Source organism: Onychostruthus taczanowskii, unplaced genomic scaffold (genome assembly GCF_017590055.1).
Source record: "Onychostruthus taczanowskii isolate IOZ18803 unplaced genomic scaffold, ASM1759005v1 scaffold8, whole genome shotgun sequence".
Taxonomy (NCBI): Eukaryota; Metazoa; Chordata; class Aves; order Passeriformes; family Passeridae; genus Onychostruthus; species Onychostruthus taczanowskii.
This window is the reverse complement of record NW_024505892.1, coordinates 16877975-16896838: the sequence shown is the minus strand read 5'-3', so window position 1 is coordinate 16896838 and position 18864 is coordinate 16877975.

Sequence of the window (18864 nt, the reverse complement as noted above, 5' to 3'; positions counted from 1 at the left end):
AGAGAGGAGTATAGAGCTCGCTCTGATTTTTAGTAATTACACTACTTGGTTTCCCAAGGCTGTCCTGCACCTGGAGTGCCTCAGTGCCCAGATGCTACAGTGGTGTGATGAGAAGCTCTGAGGGCAGCCTCCAAACCCTCCCCAGGCATTCCTGGTTTGTGTTGCCTATGGCCTATCCTCCTACTCCCAGTGACGCCATGAATAAAGAAATGCCATCTTCTCTGTTCTTTTTAAATCCTTGGCTTTTCAACAACTAGGAAATCCAGCTGAAGTTAGAAGATATTACACCAAACATTCCATTCTGTATGAGTGAGGGCCTATAACACACTCAATGAAGTTGTCTGCCTTCAGTCCCAATGACACTTGGATTTATTAGCAAAGAGATCTAGCAAATTAACAAACCAGTGCCTCCTGCAGCAAAACAGGCAGCTCCAGCAACATATGCAGCTTTTCTCACCTCTGGGTTGTATAACCCACATCTTCCAGAAACCAGATGGTAGGAGTCAGCTCTGTGGGGCCGCAATGATCCATGCATGAAAAACAAGTAGTGCTTTGATTATGCGGAAAAGATGCCCTAATACATAACAAGACAAACAGGAGGTTTGCTTTCCTAAACACAAAACTCTCCTAAATGTAGCTGAGCATTCTGGATCAAGCTGCACTGACAAATGTACATTATCTTCAACTGTGAACACAGCTACATCTTCTGTAGTAATGAAAATAAGAACACTCTCCCCAGTTTTATCTTTGGCCATGTTAAATAGCATCATAAGCTTCTTTCACCACCACTACCCTTACATTTATTTATTTATTTATTAAGCAAATAATAAATTAATTTCATAATCTTTGTGGCTCTACAGAAATTTTTTTTCTCTGCAGTGTAACAAGGGATATGCCTCTCTAGCAGGCAGTGCTTTACATGGAGTAAATAATTTACTGGTGCTGGCAATCATTCACCTAGCTATCAGAGAAAACCAAGAAGCACTGAGAGAAGGTCAGGGATCAACTCCAGCTCAGACAGGTATGGCTGGGCTCTCACGGGCTTTGAAATATACCAGTGGGAACATGCAGGCTGGTTGCTAAGAGTGCTTTTGGGGTGAAGTGGAGGGTGGGACACAAAGTGAGTAGCACAGTGTCAAGGGCATCCCTCTGCCCTGCAGAGTCCCCTCAGGGATAGGGTACTTTCTTTTATCCATTTTATGTGGCTGTTTTTTTCTAGCCTGTTTACCTCTCAGATTAAAAAAAAAAAAAAAAAAAAAAAGAAAGAAAAAGGCAAAAAAAAATGTCCACAGACTGAGTATCTGTTGTAAATCCAATTCCTTTGTGATTCACAGGTGTTATCCTTCAGCAGCTTGTTATGCTCACTTTCCTCCATGTCCAAGTGCCCCAATTCTACTTAATCTCTCTTCAGGCATCACAGCCACCTAATTAACATCACCTAAACAGGGTAGTCACTCAACCCATAAAACAGGATAGGCATGGGATGTACTTTGTATAACTCACAACAACCACTCCATCAGTGTTTCCAGATCTAACTTCAATTTCCTCATGTGTGCTCAAAAGCTGCCATCATGTGAATTTATAAGAAAGCAATTTTTCTGGCCAGCTCTTTTTAGTAGCCCTTAACTGAACTTAGTTTACATTACAGACTCCTCTGGGGCCAGCATAGATGAAATAAGCTGGCTGCCTGCAATTGATGTGCTGCGGAGCCTACTTCAAAAGCCTTGTGGAAATACTAGGGCAACAGTTCGGCCTGCAGAGGTGTGACTAACCCTTTCTCATTCCTGCAAGGGACAACTTGCGTGATTCCATCAGCCTGAGATGACCTAAAAATCTTAGAAATAAAAGGATACTAAAGAGTCCTCCTTTTGTGCATGCATTGCCTATTGTTGCCATACAGTAGTGAAGGTGCACGTGTGTTTGCCAACTCAAGTCTTCTACACTTAGGTTGTGCAAAGATCTGTCCTGAAGTTGCAGTGGGTGAAATCCCACTTCTAGTAAAGGAAATGGCAGAATCCCAGGTAACAGGATTTTACCGCAAAGCTGTCTAAAGACCTCAGGCTCACTTAGATCATACCCACAGAATAATGTGGGTCGCCAGACACCTAAGTTCTATGGACTTGTTGCTGCAACTTTTCCTCCTTTGCCTCATCCTCTCATTTGAATGTCCAAAATATACTAAAAGAAATCGTCAAATAAAGAACTGTGTCATCCTTAATCTCCTTATTGATTTTGATTTTGTTCATAAGCCCTTTTCCAAGTTTGCAAACTGGCCGTGATGTTACAAAATGCTAGCAATTGCCTGGTTAACGCTGGAATTATTCCTGTAGGAATGGGAGCTTGGTGCAGTGTGTGAATGTTTTTTCCTGAAGTTGCTATTCACTTGAACCATCCCTCCAAGAAAACCCAAGGTACAGTGTGTACTTATGCTTGAGGGGCCAGAGGGTTTTGCTGGCTTTTAGCTTTGTTTTCTTTTAAAATAAACTTTGGTTTATTCAAGAATGGGAAAGATTTATTAATTCTTGCAGAGCAGTATGCTTGTGTTTCTTCTGACTTTTGTATTCACATCTGATAAATCAAAAGAATATGTGTCTTGGAAAATATCACATTTGTGCAATATCAGACTCAAAACTGGAAATCTTTCTTCACTTAAATTCCCCTTCATACCTGAGATTTCTCCTGCGCTGACACTGTTCTATTTAAACACAGCGCCGCGCCCGTCTGGGGCAGCGGGGCGGGCCGGGGCCGGCGGCGCCTCTGCCTCCAGGGGGCAGGAGACACCTGGGGAAAGCTGGGATCAGGAATGGATCCTGGGCCAGAGACACCCTGGGAAAGCTGGGATCGGGGATGGATCCTGGGCCAGAGACACCCGGGGAAAGCTGGGATCGGGAATGGGATCCTGGGGCAGAGACAGCTGGGGAAAGCTGGGATCGGGAATGGGATTCTGGGGCAGAGACACCTGGGGAAAGCTGGGATCGGGAATGGATCCTGGGGCAGAGACACTTGGAGAAAGCTGGGATTGGAAATGGGATCCAGTAGACATGGCAGCCTCCCACCAAGATCCCCTGCCTGCAGAGGGGCTTATTGTGTCCTGGGACACTCCACCCAGCAGCCTGGAACCTCCTGAGCAGCTTGGCCACACTCAGCAGGGCCCTTTCAGCCATCCTGATTTCTGGTCTTCTAGCAACAAGACAGGTGGTCTAGAAAGCCAATGGCATCAGGAATAATGTGGCCAGCAGGGCCATGGCTGGGATTGTCCCCTTGTACTCGGCACTGGTGAGGCCACTCTTCAAATCCTGTGTTGAGTTCTGGGCCCCTCACTACAAGAAGGACAGTGAGGTGCTGGAGTGAGTCCAGAGAAGGGCAGTGAGGTTGGTGAAGGGTCTGGATGGAGCACAAGTCCTATCAGGAGCAGCTGAGGGAGCTGGGACTGTTTAGCCTGGAGAAATGGAGGGTCAGGTATGACCTTACTGCTCTTCACAAGTCCCTGAAAGAAGAGTGTAGGCAGGGGGGGGTCGGCCTCTTCTCCCAGGTATCGAGTGACAGGACAAGAGGAAAAGCCCTCAAGTTGCATCAGAGTAGGTTTAGATTGGCTATTAGGAAAAAATTCTTCATGGAAACGGTTGTCAATCACTAGAACACGATGCCCAGGAAAGTGGCTGAGTCACCAGCCCTGGAGGTATTTAAAAGGTATGTAAATATGGCACTTGGGGAAATGGTTTGTTGGTGGACTTGGCCGTGCTGAGTTTATGGCTGGACTTAATGTTCATACACATCTTTTCCAGCCTAAATGATTCTATGACTCTCTGGAATTTAGGTGCTTATCTCCCCTGAAACTGTAGGCCAAGGACCTAAAGTGGAGTTACTCTCACTCAGATGTTTTAGACTGAGGCTGAAGTGGAGATTGTCTCACCATTGATGATGAAGGGTCACCCAGGCCATGGAGCTAGCTTCCACCCAGACACCTGCACCACTGGTATGTGCAAGGCAGAGCCTAGCACCTGCATGCCTTCCAGTGGGAGTGTGGCACTGCCTTCCATCCATAGGCTCAAGTCATTTAGGGTGATGAAAGCCCCTGTACTGCTGTCCATTCTCAGCCCTGAGATTTTACATTCATATACATACACACACACACACGTGTGTGTGTGTGTGTATATATATATATATATATATATATATATATATATATATATATATATATATATATATATATATATATATATATGTATGTATGTGTGTGTGTATATACATATATATGTATGTATGTATGCATGTATTTAACTCCCTATTTCCAAGAGTTTTTCATTCCAAAATTTTATGAGAAAACTGGCATGATAGATACACAGTTTTTCTTTCCACCAGCATTTGCACTTGCTTGCATCAGTCTATATTTCCTGTCTTCATTCCTCCTTCTCTGTAAAAGCAACATGCATCTCAGAGCTGCCCACACGGCATTGTAGAATCACCATTTTTGTGCTTTCCAGCCTCAGCACAGTTAGCTCTTGTGAAGCAGCATCTTGGTTCCCGGGAGTGACTTCAGGAACTTTTGGGATAAACGTAATCACCACCTGCACATCCAGAAGAAGACAGAGTACATTTGATTGAACAGCTCCACATTAAAGTCTCTGTTTAGCTTTTATAAATGACTCACCCAATAGCTCAGTTCACTGAGGCCTGATTTCTGAGGTACAGTCTGGTCTTTAAGCACATCCTCAGATGAGGGATCACAACTCTAAATTAGCAGCACATGTGGACATGAAGCTGGATTAACACAGCATGCATGGACGTCAGTACTTTGAGTCATTATTTTCAGGGGCAAATCAGGGGTGCTGCTTCTGACGCAATTTCTCCCAAGCCTTGTTCCACCAGAAGCTGCTTCTGTGTTTCTCCCTGGCAATGACCCACTTTGTTCTATTATTAAGAAAAGCATAACCATAGAAATAGTTATAATTCTGAGTTTTCTTTCCCATTGTGATGGACAGAGAGTAGAAATTTCCATCTATTCGTCCTGCTGCAGACAGCTCACCTTCTTCATACCAGGTTGATCACACTTGTGGGATTTAGCTCTGCCTTGCAGAAACCATGCTGTACCTCTAATTTTAAAAGCATGTCTTTCTTGAGCTCCTTGCTGTGACAGAGAGAGTTGAGTGCAGGAAGATGAAACAGGTTTGTGCAGAACATGGTGTTAATGCCTAAAAATATGGGAGAAGAAGTAATTTTAAAACTACACACAGAGTTAACACATACATGACCAAGAGTAAGTACTGAAAGCAGTAAGAAAAGGCTGGGAGATGGAAGAGAGACAACAGGGAAATACTGCTTGGGGGGAGAAGTTTCTATTTTGGGGATGTTTGCAAGGAAGCATGACAGCATCTACCTGTTTCCCTCAAGTGGTGGTGAGCTTATTTTGTAAGCTCAAAAGCTCAAAGCTTTTGTGCTTTGTAGTAGCAAACACTGACGTACAAGCATTGGACCCATGTAGAAAAGAGTGGAGATGAGTGATTTAGTTTAAATGCTGTCATTGATAAAAGTAAGCACTGAAGACATGTGCTTACATAGAAAGAGAGGAATGGTAGGCAGGGGAAAAATACCCTCGTCTTTTTGTTCCTCTCTCTCTCGTTTACACATCATACAGCAGATAGCAATTACATTGAAATATAGTCTGTGGTATAGCATGATCCTTTGGAAAAGTGAGACCACAAGAGACTTTAATTGATCACTCAATAACAGATGGGTTTATAAAACCTGGGACAATAAGGACTATTTGCGGAACAAATGAAAGATCAATTCCCCTTCTGTTGTAGAGGCAAGAAAACAGGCAAGTGTTAAAGAACAATCTAAAAGGCAAAATGATGAGGAAAAGAACATATGGCAAAGATGGAAAATGCTAAATACACACAGAGGAAAATGTATGTTTTTAAACTCTCTTTACAGCATGCCTCTTTCTAGTTTTTGCATGCTTTTTTGATACCATTTGTGAAGAAATAATTTCTTGGATCTCAGTAGTACAAAGTATGAAGAAACTAAGTACTAAATATAGGTTCAATAAGAGTTTAAAGCACAATAGGCAGAGGAAAAAGAAAAGGAGTCTTTATCACAGGTGGTCTGAATGAAAATGCTACTAAGATTTTTTTTCCCACACATACTATTGTAAAGGAGATTATGCCATGTTTAGAGAGTGAATGCAAGTAGAAGTGGGACAGGAATGAGCTCTGTGCAGCCACAGACACTATACTTTTTAGTGCAGCATCTAACAGCAACACCCAGTGTATCCTGTACTCCATTCTCCTGGGAATAGAAGCACATTAAACATGGGAAGCATTGATAAACTACTCAAATACTGGAATCCCTTTCAACTACTCAGAGTCTGTTTGCGCAGTCTGATGAAGGCCAGGAGGAGGCCAGCATGTGAAATTAATGACCAGTGCAGAAATTCAGCCTAAGAGGGCAGCTCCAAGGACAGCCAGAGCTTGCTCTCTCCCTGTGGGACATGCAGGGCCACATATGGCTGGCACTTCAGCAGCCCCCAATGATCTTCAGTTTCTGGGTGAGACAGATGTGAGGATGAGAGGTACCCTGATCACTGCTTGCTGCCATCCCCAGCTTGGCACATTCAGAGCACTCTGGACATGTGCAGTCTTCCACATCAAGCAGTGACCACTCCAGGGACCCTCTGTGAGAAGTTCACTCCAGGCTCAGCACTGAGCAGCCTGACTCCCACTGTGAGCAGGAAGGCTGCCTTTAAACCTGCGCTGGAACTGCAGATTTCAGGGAGAACACCAGGCCTTCTTGTTCCCTCAGTGAGTGCCCAGTTCTTTGCTAGGAAGGTCCCACAGAGTTCACTAGGACTGTGCTTTTTTTAAAAGAAAGACCTGCCAGCTAGCTGCCAGCTGAAAGGGTGGCATGGCTGTGGCTCATACATGGGCACTGCCCACTCATGCACTGGGATATGCAGCAGAAATGTATAAACCCTCTCTGGGCCCATAGCTGGATCTAGCCTTATGCAATTCTTTGCAAGATCAAAAGTACAACTGAACAGAAGTGAGGTCAAAATCCTGGATTTAAAGGTAACGCCTTTTATTTTTATGTTTCTGTGTTTGTTCTAAACAAGTATTTATTTTTCTTTATGCTGCATTTCCTTTCTCTCATGTTAGCATGGAAAAGAAGAAAATGAAATGGAGACATCCCTAAATATCTGTCCCTACATCTCCATTTGAATACATCACAGTGAATATTAGACTACATCACAGTGAGTAATATAATTCATGGCAATATGAGACCAATAACATAGAGAGAACAGCAACACTGATGCTTATCACCTGGGCTACATTGCAGAAGAGTGTATTCTCAGCAGAGCTTTTCCTGGGTTATGACTCATGCAGAGCCCTGGTTTTCTGCTGCTCTCCCACCTACTGAGACAAACAAGAGAGCTACAGTAAATAAATAAATAACCAGCTATTATTATCAACCAGAATTCAATACAGAAATTTAATATACTGGAGCACATCCTGCATGCAGGCACATCAGGGTCCTGAATCCAACATCACACTTGTGCAATGACCTGTGCCTTGCCCCCTCCCACTCTGAAGCTTTTGTTGAAGCTCCCTTATTTCAGGACTTCTTCTCATTTGCAGACATTTACCTATAAGAGTAGGCCAGCAAAAAAGAGAGGTTTTTGAGGACTCTACAGCCAAGGAAGAGTAGGTGGAGAGGTTGGAAGGGAGAGATGAAAAAGCCAGAGGAGGTAAGCAGGAGGGTAATGCAGAAGCAAGTCTGGGCAGTGGGTGAGAGCTTGCTGACAGCGGCTTTGTCACCCTGTTAAAGACCTTTCCAATGATGTAGGTAGGGTTTGTGACTGTCAGGGTTTCAGTTTTCTCTTTTTTAAGGATGGCTATGTTCATGTGCTAGATGGAAGTTACAATTGTGAGCCAGCATTTATCCAAGTTTGGTGGAGAGCCCTCTTCTTCATATCCACCATAGCAAAATTGAGATATTTCAGAAGCTGAACTTGGGTACCAGCAATCTTTCACCATTCAGTGACCTTTGACAAAGTGAATTAACATAGGAGGCATCTGAATATCTGGATGGGAGGGGATATGTGCTCCCTGAGCCTGCTTTGTCTACGCTGCATTTCATCTTTTTGCTGGCTTAATGGAGAGGCAAAATCTTGACATAATTGTAAACTCTTGACTACCTGGAAGTAGGGACTGTCTTTATAAGGTTCTCCAAAATAAAGGACACCAGCATCTGTTTCAGATAGCTGTGCACAACCAGACTTGAAACAGTAATAATAAAACAAGTGCTCAAGAATGACACATTAGGATAAAATCAGAATGCACAGCCAAGTAAGTGACTTAATCTTCTATGAAGCTTCTTTTATTTGGAACCCTTTTAAAAGCTGCAATAAATTCATTCTTTTGGCTAAAATGGCGTAAGCACCTTAAAACATTGCAACATGTTTCCAGTTTCTTGAGCATTAGGCTTTGGGGCTCATCTTTTTGAAATACTTAGCAGTTTTCTTTTTCTTTTTTCTTTTTTTTTTTTTCTTTTTTTTTTTTTTTTTTTCTTTTTTTTTGCGGGGGAGGAAGATTTTTTTGGTGTGCTAATACTGCAACGGTGAAGCTCTTCCCTCAGGCTGGTTTTATTTTGTGGACATCTGAAACATTTGGGATCAGATTACATACTGGCAAGTAGGACAATGGCATTGCTGTAATGAGCTGGAGGCTAATTTATAGACTTTGCAGATGTGAATGCATTATCATGCAAATCATGAGCAGCTCCTGCCTATAAATAAAATAACTTACCTTGACAAGGATGGCTGTCCCAAAAATATAATGACTATTATAAATTATAAGCAGGTGTCAGATTTCCACTTCCTTTGTATTCTTGTTTGTGCTTCTCTAAGGAAGCATTTAAAGATAAAATGTGCAATACACTGTATGGCACAGGCAGTTACAATCTTTTCTGCCCAGTACTATTATCACCTTTTGCCAACTGCCACTCCTTCCTTTGTTAGAAAAACAGCTAGTCAGACTTGTCAGCAGCTTTGAATAATATGTTCCTACGTGGTAGTCCTCTGGAAAGGAAGGATGAACTGCGGTGAATGCACTGAACTGTGGCTCACAAGTTTTCTGTTCACAGCTCTGCCTCAGACCTAGCTCTTCCTCAGACCTGGTGTGTGGCCTTTGGCAAATCTTTCAAGCAGTCTGTTTCATAATTTCTTTAGCAAAGAAATAAGCAACAATAAAGTTTGTTTTACCTGTGTTTCCTGTTCAAATATTGTTTTGGGGTAAAGCCTGTCTTTGCTGTCTATCTGTATGAGGTTGTTTGTGTTGGCACACACTGAGCACACCTGGCAGCAGAAATAACAGCAGAAATGACTTCTGAAGTTACAGCTTCAGAAGATATTTAGGAATGAGCTCAAATTTAATGGGTGCAAAAATCTAATGGTTTTTTGTGTTGTTGTTGTTTTTGGGTTTCTGGTTTTTTTTTTTTTTTTTTTTTTGAAACTTGAAGAGAACATAATGAGACTGCACTTAATCATGTGACTTGCTCTATGATTTTACCAGCATCCTGCCACTCCCTACTTCCCCAAAACACCTTTTAATGACAGAAGAGCAGGAACAGTAAAACTGAAGAATTCCTACAAGTTTCACCAAAAAACACTGCCTTGTGGAGGAGAGAATCCCAAAGTATTGCCTTCCTCCCCTAAAGGAGAATTTCTACAGTGAACTTAGAGAGAACATCAGATCTGTTAAATTTTGCTCCTAGTAGAGCTACTAATTTCTTCTTAAAATCATATCTTTCTGAAAGAGGAATAGGCCGGCTGGAAACAAGGCTCACTGACAGCTTTGCTTATTTTATGGACATATTAGAGACCAAGCTAAGCCTTTGCCATCTGCTCTGCCACCAATTGTAAATGGAAAAATCTCTACACACCAACCAAACAACAAGAACAAATCACAAGAACACCAAGAAGATAAAAGTGATTTAACTGCCTGTACATACTCCACCAACAATGCAGCTTGCACTGAAGATGTTCTTTCTCATGATTCTGACACAAATCACAAGGAGAACAGTTCACACACAACATGGTAAGTTTTCTGCTGAGGTGGAATTTTCTTGAACCAGACCTGACTCTACTAGAGTGTTCAAATGTATTTATATGAAATTATGTGAGCTTTACATAAAGAGTGTCCTTACTAACTTTTTATATTGTTGGTATCTCAGGCAGTAAGGTACAATGGGATGTGCCCATAGCTTTACAAATACTACAGTAGCTAACTGCAATTTGCAGGAAGAGCCTTTAAGAAGCAAGGAAGGAAGGAAAAGATTACAGGAATTGCTGCTGCCCTCCTCAGAGAGTCAAGTGTATGTACATACACTGAAGCATCCAACAGCTGCATGGAATATGTGAAGTCTGTTAACTTGTGTATTGGGAAGGGTTATGATATCTACAGGATTTGCTTCCAGCTCTCAAGAGAAAGTCTTTCCCTATAGTCCTAGTAGGAAGGTCTGTCTTCATTCCATGGCCAATAACAGCAAATTAGCTTAAAATATCTTACACAAGGCTGAATGGAAACAAATTAAATTTGGGAGTTTAATTAAAAAATAATTATATTTCATATACTTTGTACTTATAAAATATGGCTAAAGCAACAGGACTAAATCCTCTTATTCTGATACCTACATCACTATTCATTAATGGGTCAATGGTGATCTGTTCTTCTGCACCACAGAGATCAGCTTACCCTTGGCCTGGGAAACAATTGGATTAATTTGTTCCCAAATGAAGAAATTATTCAAAGTAGCCCCTTTGGTATTTAGGTATTTAAGAAGATAATGTTTTCAACTTCCACATAGATCAGAAAAGGCACAGTAAATGAAATGAACACTTTTCTCATTATTAATTACATGTAACTACATAAAATCAATATTGTATCTGTAATACATATGTCATTTATAAAGTTGGCTGGCGTTATAGGTAGCACTACCTCAAGGTTACCTGGCAACTGCCACAGTACAATCTCATTCTCACCCACTTTATCAAATACTAACTGGGGCTGAAATCTTCCATCTGGATGGAAGCAGTGGTAATTGCTTTGCATTTCAATCAGATCAGTTTCACCATTTCTAGACAAAAGAGAGCAGATAATGTTTTGCCAATTTTAATACAATCTGATAACCTTTATTTAAGAAGATGTCCCTGTTTGTAGTCATGAAGAATGAAAGCAAACTGTAAGATTGGCTTATGTATCTGGATTATGCTTTTTGCTGCATGTCAAGAACTTGTCCAAATGTGTACAAATTTCAGCAGATCAGCTTACACACATTCAGTAAGGTGACTAGTTTTTATCAGTTCTTGCAGATCAAATGTGAGAGAGCACTCTGCAAAACTAAAGGGCTGTGGTAGAAAAGCTGTTCTCTTTTCAAATCAGCAAGACCCAAAATCACACAGTTCTTCTGGTTGCAATTGTTTCAATAAAACATGAGGGGAAAGAGCTGCACAGGAGCAACCATGTACTAATGAAATCAGTGAGACTTACAGTAAAACAGAAAGCAAGTCTGCTGGTAGGCATATTTAAGATCAAGCCATCAAAATCCATTTGTGCTGTATCCCTAAAAATAGTCTTTGTTCTTTAAAGGGCCATCATTTTAATAATCTCCCAAAAAATTTCAATCTTTTATTTTTCTTTCTGCTTGCCCTATAGTATACTGAAGATATCAGCAGTCCAGTTTGACTACTAGAAACCAGACAAACCTATAGTAATTAGATCTGTTTTCCCCCAAGGTTTTTCATTTATAGACTGAGCACATTTGATCTGGAAGCGACTGACATTTAAACACAGAACTCTAGAATGCCATTCCTTGAAATCTCTTTTCAAAATACATGTTGGGAAACACTATATTTCTGCTTGATTTTTCATTTAATGCAAGAAAAGTTTTCAAAAATTATACATTTGGATAGTGGTGCTCTCCCTCAGGTCCACAAGGCTGGGTGCTTGTGACTATTGCTGTAATAAGAGCTTTTGTGTGGTTCAATATCACTTAGCACTGGATTTTCAGATCATGACTTAGAGGCAATTACTGTCTACTCCCAGCAAGGTAGAAGCTGAATGCTCTACTCCCTCTGATTACACCTCCGGAAAGTACATGCCAATAACAATCTGAGCATTGATTTCATGTTGATTAATACTAATAGTGAAATATAAAAGGACATCACTCAACATAAAAGTTCATCATTCAGTTTATAGCAAACTGGTCTCTTGAAGAACATTCCAAGAAAGCTTCCAAGTGTGTGATTATACCACAGGTCTACTTACAGGTCAACTTTACTGCTAATATGCAATTTAAGTGTCAAATTCAGAAAACCAGTCCTGTGCCCAGTCAGATGGCAGAGGGAGATGTAGGAGTAATTGATAGTCTTTTCCAACATAATTGATTCCATGATTCTGTGATACCTTTGAGATGAAAACTAGTGTCTGCAGGGACAAGAGCAAATGAGGTGTAAAATATCCTTATACCCTTTGAAAGAGCTGTTGGAGACTGGGACTTAATTCCCTTGAAAGAAGTTCCCACTTATTATTGTGAGGAAAAGGTATAATAAATAGGAACTAAACTATGATCTGAAGTTAACTATCTCTCTTAATTCAGAACATTTTATGTTTTAAATCTTTGAAGTTAGTCTTTAAAGCTGGAAAAATATGAATCATTGATTAACAGAGTCAAACTATATCTCAGAGAGTTTGGGAGCAGCATGGAGAAGAAGAAGGTTTTTTTTTCCTTGTGTTTATATTGAGTATTATATGGCTGCATAAAAAGGCAGCTCTGAATTGAATTCTGCCACTATTGCATTGTAAACCTGAGAGCATTGCCCTGAAACCAGGGAATTAATTTCAGATTGATCTATCTGTGGCAGAGCAGAATCTACATATTAACGCTATTAAACATCTACTTAACCTGTCCCTTTGTGTTTCTCTTTACTTTGCACCATGCTTAACAAATTCAGGGATTTGTCAGGGAGTGCTCCTACCGTAAAATTTGTAATAGTGGTGGGAAAATCTATTTATTTATTTCAAAAAGAGCGTAGTAATTTGAAAACTTGTACAATACCTAGCTTTTCTAGGAGTATTTCTAGTACTTCAACTCATGTATTTATATGCTTAACACTAAACAGGCGGTGCAAATCACAATCCATTTCCTGGCCAGGAGAGATGTATTTAGTCAGACCTTGCTGACCTGTCTTGACTTTGTAACACAAGCCTCTGACAGCTGCAGATGTGATGATGTCCTTGTTTCCTCATAATGAGGAAAGGCCACAACAGATTTCAAAGCAGGTTATGAACACAAATATGTATAATACATTTGTAATTTTCAGTGACCTACATTTTATACAGCTACCTAACAAGTTACCAGCTCAGTCACTTTTCAGAGACAGCTTCAGAGAGTTGAGGTTTGTCCATTTTACATATTCCAAACATATGATGGCCAGATGATACAATCTTTTGGTATTCAGCTTTTGAATGGACTGCATTTTTAAGCGTTCTTTCCACAGATTAATACTAGGGGAATCCTCTGGATTAGGGGAGAAAAGTAGGACATGACGAGTCCTCTGAAGTTTAGTTTTCTGCCTGACTTGACACTCTTGTGATATTAATGTTAACTCCACAGTTACTTGTAATTTTCTTGCCCCTTGAAGCCTTTTCAGTGGAGTCTGATGGAAGCAAGAGAGCTTTTATAGTACATATCTTCAGGCTGCCTTTTCCCATGTACTCACTCTTCTTCACAAACTCTTGTATTTCAGGGTAGAGAAGAACTAGAATTAGTACAGAGAAGGGCAACCAGAATGACCAAAGATCATTTTAGGAGAAAAATTAAATAGAATAGTCCACTGTAGACTGGAATAAAAACAGCTGAGGGAGAACATGTTCAATGCATAAAGAATCATGAATGATGGGGAGAAAATAGGGGATGCTTATGAAGTGCTTCTCAAAGCACAAAAGATAGGTACATTTAAGAACTTGAGAACAAGAAGATAAAACTGGTCAAAAAAGAATTTTCTTTTGTTTGCACACATCTTGGCTGTGGAACTCACTGCCAGAGGGTGGTTGTGCAGGTCACAAGCATAAAAAAGTTTCAAAAGGAATTAGGTACATTCCCAGAAGAAAAATCCACCAGGTATTATTTATGAAGGTAAAAGTAGTGTCTCAGGAAGTGCCTAGTCTGCAATTTAACAGAAACTGGGAGAGTTCAGCATAAGGAAGGGCATTATACTTTTTCTGCCCTTTCTTTAAGAATGCCCAACTAACTTCTGTCACAAATACAACTACTAGGTAAAAATGACCTTGATGTGTCCCAGAATAGCTGTTCTGTGTTCCTGATACCTTCTTCAACTGCCTTGGCAACTCTGCAGGGATGAAAATATTATGGTAAATCGAAGACAGCCATGGTGATTTTTGGTTTTTGTCTCTCTTTGCAGAAAATATATCTTAAATGAAGTCAGAAAGTCTCGTCTCATATTTCTACCCTGGCATGGATCTGAAGATTTTACATTTGCTTCAACTGTTCTTCACAGAATAAATGCTGTGAGGCTGTACTGAAAAGACAGTTCTGAATATAACTGGCTTTATTTACAGCTACCACTCTAGAGGCTTTTTCTCCCTAACTCTGTAATCCTGCACTGAGCAGCACTGATGCTTAAGGTGCTTTGCTCTGCTCAGAAAGGTCATACTTTGAAGGGTGCAGAAAGCAGCAGCAGCTTAGGAAGGACTTCACTGAGCCCCCAGCTCTAGCCTCTGGTAACTTGCTGTGCAATCAGGCAAACAGTGACAGATGCCACCCCACCATCAGGAGTGTGCTTACAGTCTAGACAGCCATAACCAAAATCCTGACAAGGGTCTTGCTTGTCTGGGTCTTGATGCCCTCTGGGAGAGAGAAGAAAGAGTACCTCCATCTGCTGTGAGGTGTCACAAAGGTGATGATGAGCCCATGGTCCAGCTACAGCTCCCTTCACTTCAAATTCTTTTAGTAATTTATCCTTCATCAGAGGAGTCACATGTACAGAGCTTCCTCAGCAAAACAGAGCCCAAGCTTCTTACTGCTGGTCAGTCCAGTTATAGGAGTGTTTCTGGGAAGAGTAATTTTGAAAAATCTGGCTAGGCATAATTTTTGAACCATGGAACCAAATGGTTTTCCTGTCATTAGAGGGAATTCCTTAGCATTTTGTAATTCAATTTGTAAGAAGTTCTCAGGGACACAGCCCATTTCTTTGATCCGGACTTTCCAGCATCTGAAGTATACAATGAGATCAAGGATATTGTTAAAATGGCCAAAGCACAGGTAATACATCAGTGATAATGACTAATAGAAAATATATGTGATTGTCTCACAGCCCAACATGCCTGTCTCACACTTTTCCACTATACTTTTTAATTCTTTCTTATGTTCCCAAAGACTAGAATTACAGGGCAGGTGTGTGCACGGGCAGTACAACTTATGCAATCAGAAAACATTAAAAATAGGACCACATTGCCTTCCTTGGCTACTAGAAGGCACAGAGACATATTAGCATGGAGACCTCTGTGTCAGAACCCAGGACATCTCTCTGAATGCCCTGGATGGCTCAAGATCCTGGCAGGGGCTCAGTGACCCTGGCAGGAAGTCAAAGAATCTTGGGAATTCGATCTCAACCCATGGAGCAAATGACTGACTTTATATGAAGAATTACAAGTCACAAAAGTTTAAGTAGCATAACAGTAATTGTCACAGGGTGAAAGGTGCAATTTTAAAGAATTTTTTTATGGTGGTCTAGGGGGACAAGATAGAGGAATCTGGGCGTTGTCCTGTCCTTCTTCCTTCTTCTTTGTAGCCTCCATCTTCTTGGTGATGCTAGCACTTTGGGATTGTTTTAGAATAGAAAGTCACTGTCTAACATAGATGATAGGTATTGGAAAATAACTGTAAATATTGAATACATAGTTTGTAGTATGAAAGACAACACCAGCCCCGAAGGCGGGGAGTGTGCCTCGGACTGACCTGCTGAACAGACCTCAGCAGGCCAGACAGAAAATGTTTTAGATAAAAAATAATAAACAACCTTGAGAACGTGAGCCAAAGACTCCTGATCAGTTCTTTGATGGCTGGGTTGGAGAAAAGAGACTTTCAACACCCCTTGGGATCATCTCAACCAGAGGGAACCCAAGACTCTGAAGTCAAGCAAATGCTGGTTACTGGCCTGGACAGAGAATTGTACTGATACAGCTCTATTACTCCAGGTATCTTGAGTAGCTTAGCTTTGCTTACACACTCCTTGGCTGTGCTCAGAGCTGTGACTGTATCCTGGGATATAATCAGTATTCACATAATGCAAAAGATCAGTAGCACTGGCACTGCCAGGGGAGAGCTACAAAAGCACACTGCACATCTGCCACTGCTTCTTAGTGATATATGACCACTGCATTGTGCAGATACCAGATCTGGATAGGAGTTTTATGGCTCCCAGTTGGACCAGGCTTCAGCTGTGCAGGGGATCAAGAGCGCTGACTCCTAGGTATCCTCTACCACGGTAGAAGGCTGCTTTGCACAGCCAGGACAAAGCAAGGAGGATTTATGAGCTGTAAGGGTGACCATAGAAGACTTAATTTTCTCTTAGTGGCAGAATTCCAGCTCTGTAGCTGGACTCCCAGATATTGTGACATTTTAGGACACTTGCCTTGAAACAGCATCCAGAGCATATGATTAAATATCACCTCCTCCCTAAGCAAAACTTATTCATGGAGTGACTTCCAGTAGGACATGGTTACTGTGTATTTATGTGAGTATATAGACAACAGACCCAAGGACTGATGGACTCCTGTCCATCTGGGAATGGAGGCCCTCAAGTGAAAAGTTTCAGCATGCTGACTCATGGTGTTCTGACATCCACGCCTGGGAAGAGTCATCACGGCTTACTTGTTTCTCCTTCTGCATAATCTTACTGGCAGGCCTTAAGATGCTCTAAGGAGCCTGAACATGACCTCTGTTTCTCACAGGCTGATGACATTACTATTGAGAGAAAGTGTTTAGCAACTCAGAGCCCATTTTGCTTGAACACATTAGACAGCAAGTGAAACACAAATGAATACAAATCTTGGTTCAGTGACATCGAGCATCTGTGAAAAACACCATAGCTCTGATGAAGATGCCAGCTGCAAAGGCCTTCCTGTAGAGACTACAGAGAAATTAACCAGTAAGTTCATGATGCATATAGCTAGAAATAATCTGAAATTAAAAATTAATTCAGTTTCATCAGTGGTTCCTTGAAAACATGCAATTAATTATTTACTACTTACAGATACATATTTATCTTTGAGTGTTCCAGAGGCCCAAATGACCTCTGGTATGTAATTTCTAGATTAAAATATTTAAATCACCATCATAGGGGTTTTTTTGTTTTTACCCCACGAAAAACAAAAACAAAGGCTTGAAAAACCAGAAATTGACCCTCATGCTTGTTTCCACTAAGCACAATGCAGAATAAAGAAGAAGCACATGGGTGGGAAACAATTTAGCATCACTTCAACTTAAGCCTTGACTTACAGCATTGTAGTGCCCTGACAATCCCAGCGACTAGCTATCTCTAGATTTTTCATTCCAAGGAAGGTGGCAGAGTATGGTCAGAGATAAGAAACTTTGGGAGACTACTTTCAGTTTCTTAAAGGTTGTTTTATGGCCTGAAAGTGGAAGCTAAATGGTATTTCCGTTAAAGGTTGGGGGTTTTTTTGCTAGGGTGGGGTTTTTTTTGTTTGTTGGTTGGTTGTTGTTGGGCTTTTTGTTTATTTGTTTGGTTGGTTTTTTAAATTGTTAGTATTGTAGCAATAGGCTACACCTTTCCACCTCCAGCAATAATCTGTGCACCTCTAGACCTTTCTGGCATTATTCTAAATCCTTTTCTTTTCTGACAGGACTTTTACATTCTGGCTTTAAAAGGGAACTATGGATTATGCATTCATTATATGTCTGAACACAGGATGAGCCCTTGTAAGTATTTGGACAAGGGAGCCTTTGAAAGCCCAATATCCTATGGGAAATGCGATGGCTGATTCACCAGGTGCCAATATCCTGCCTGGTAATTCACTATTGGTACTCTTCCAATTAGCAGAAGGAGACATAACCGCTAATACTGCCAGCTGCTACCTGGAATGCCTTTCTTATCTGCTGTCTTTTTCTTTTCATTGTCTGCTTGTTTTCTTGTCTCTTTCAAGAGAGATTCTGCAAGAAGACGAGGACGTTAGAACGCTTGATTAAGCGACGCAGTCACAAAAAGGGCAACTAGCATATAAACTAGAGAAAAGGCAGGGAAACAGCAAACAGAAGAAGGTAGGAGGTTTGGTGGGTAGGAAGCATTCCGGGTGTGAGGAGGAAGGTCTGAGCTAGTGGAGTGGCTGCTCTTTCTCCTGGAGGCTGGCTTGTTGGGGACATTAAGGTGTGCGTTCCTGCAAAGGCACAGACAGGTAGCTTAAGTCGTGACCTTCTGCACTTGCCAGCTATGGAGACAGGCACAGATCTCACAGCCACTTATGCCGCCCCACCGGTTGCAGGGTACACCCAGCGCCGGCACTCACGCCAGTGCTCTGGCCTGGCTCCCTGCGTCCGGCCCGGTGCGGGAGCGCCCGCGGCTCCGCAGGGCGCTGCGGGACAGCGGGGCTGCGCTGCGGCAGCGCCGCCGGGAGCGGAGCGCCGGGCCGCAGGAACCTGCCCGCAGGCCCGGGCTGCGCTCAGCGGCGGCAGCAGCAGCCCCGGCCGGAGCCCCCCCGCCGCCGGTCGCCATGGCGACCTGCCTGCCCGCCTCCCGCGGGGCTGCCGCTGCCGCCGCAGGGCCCGGCT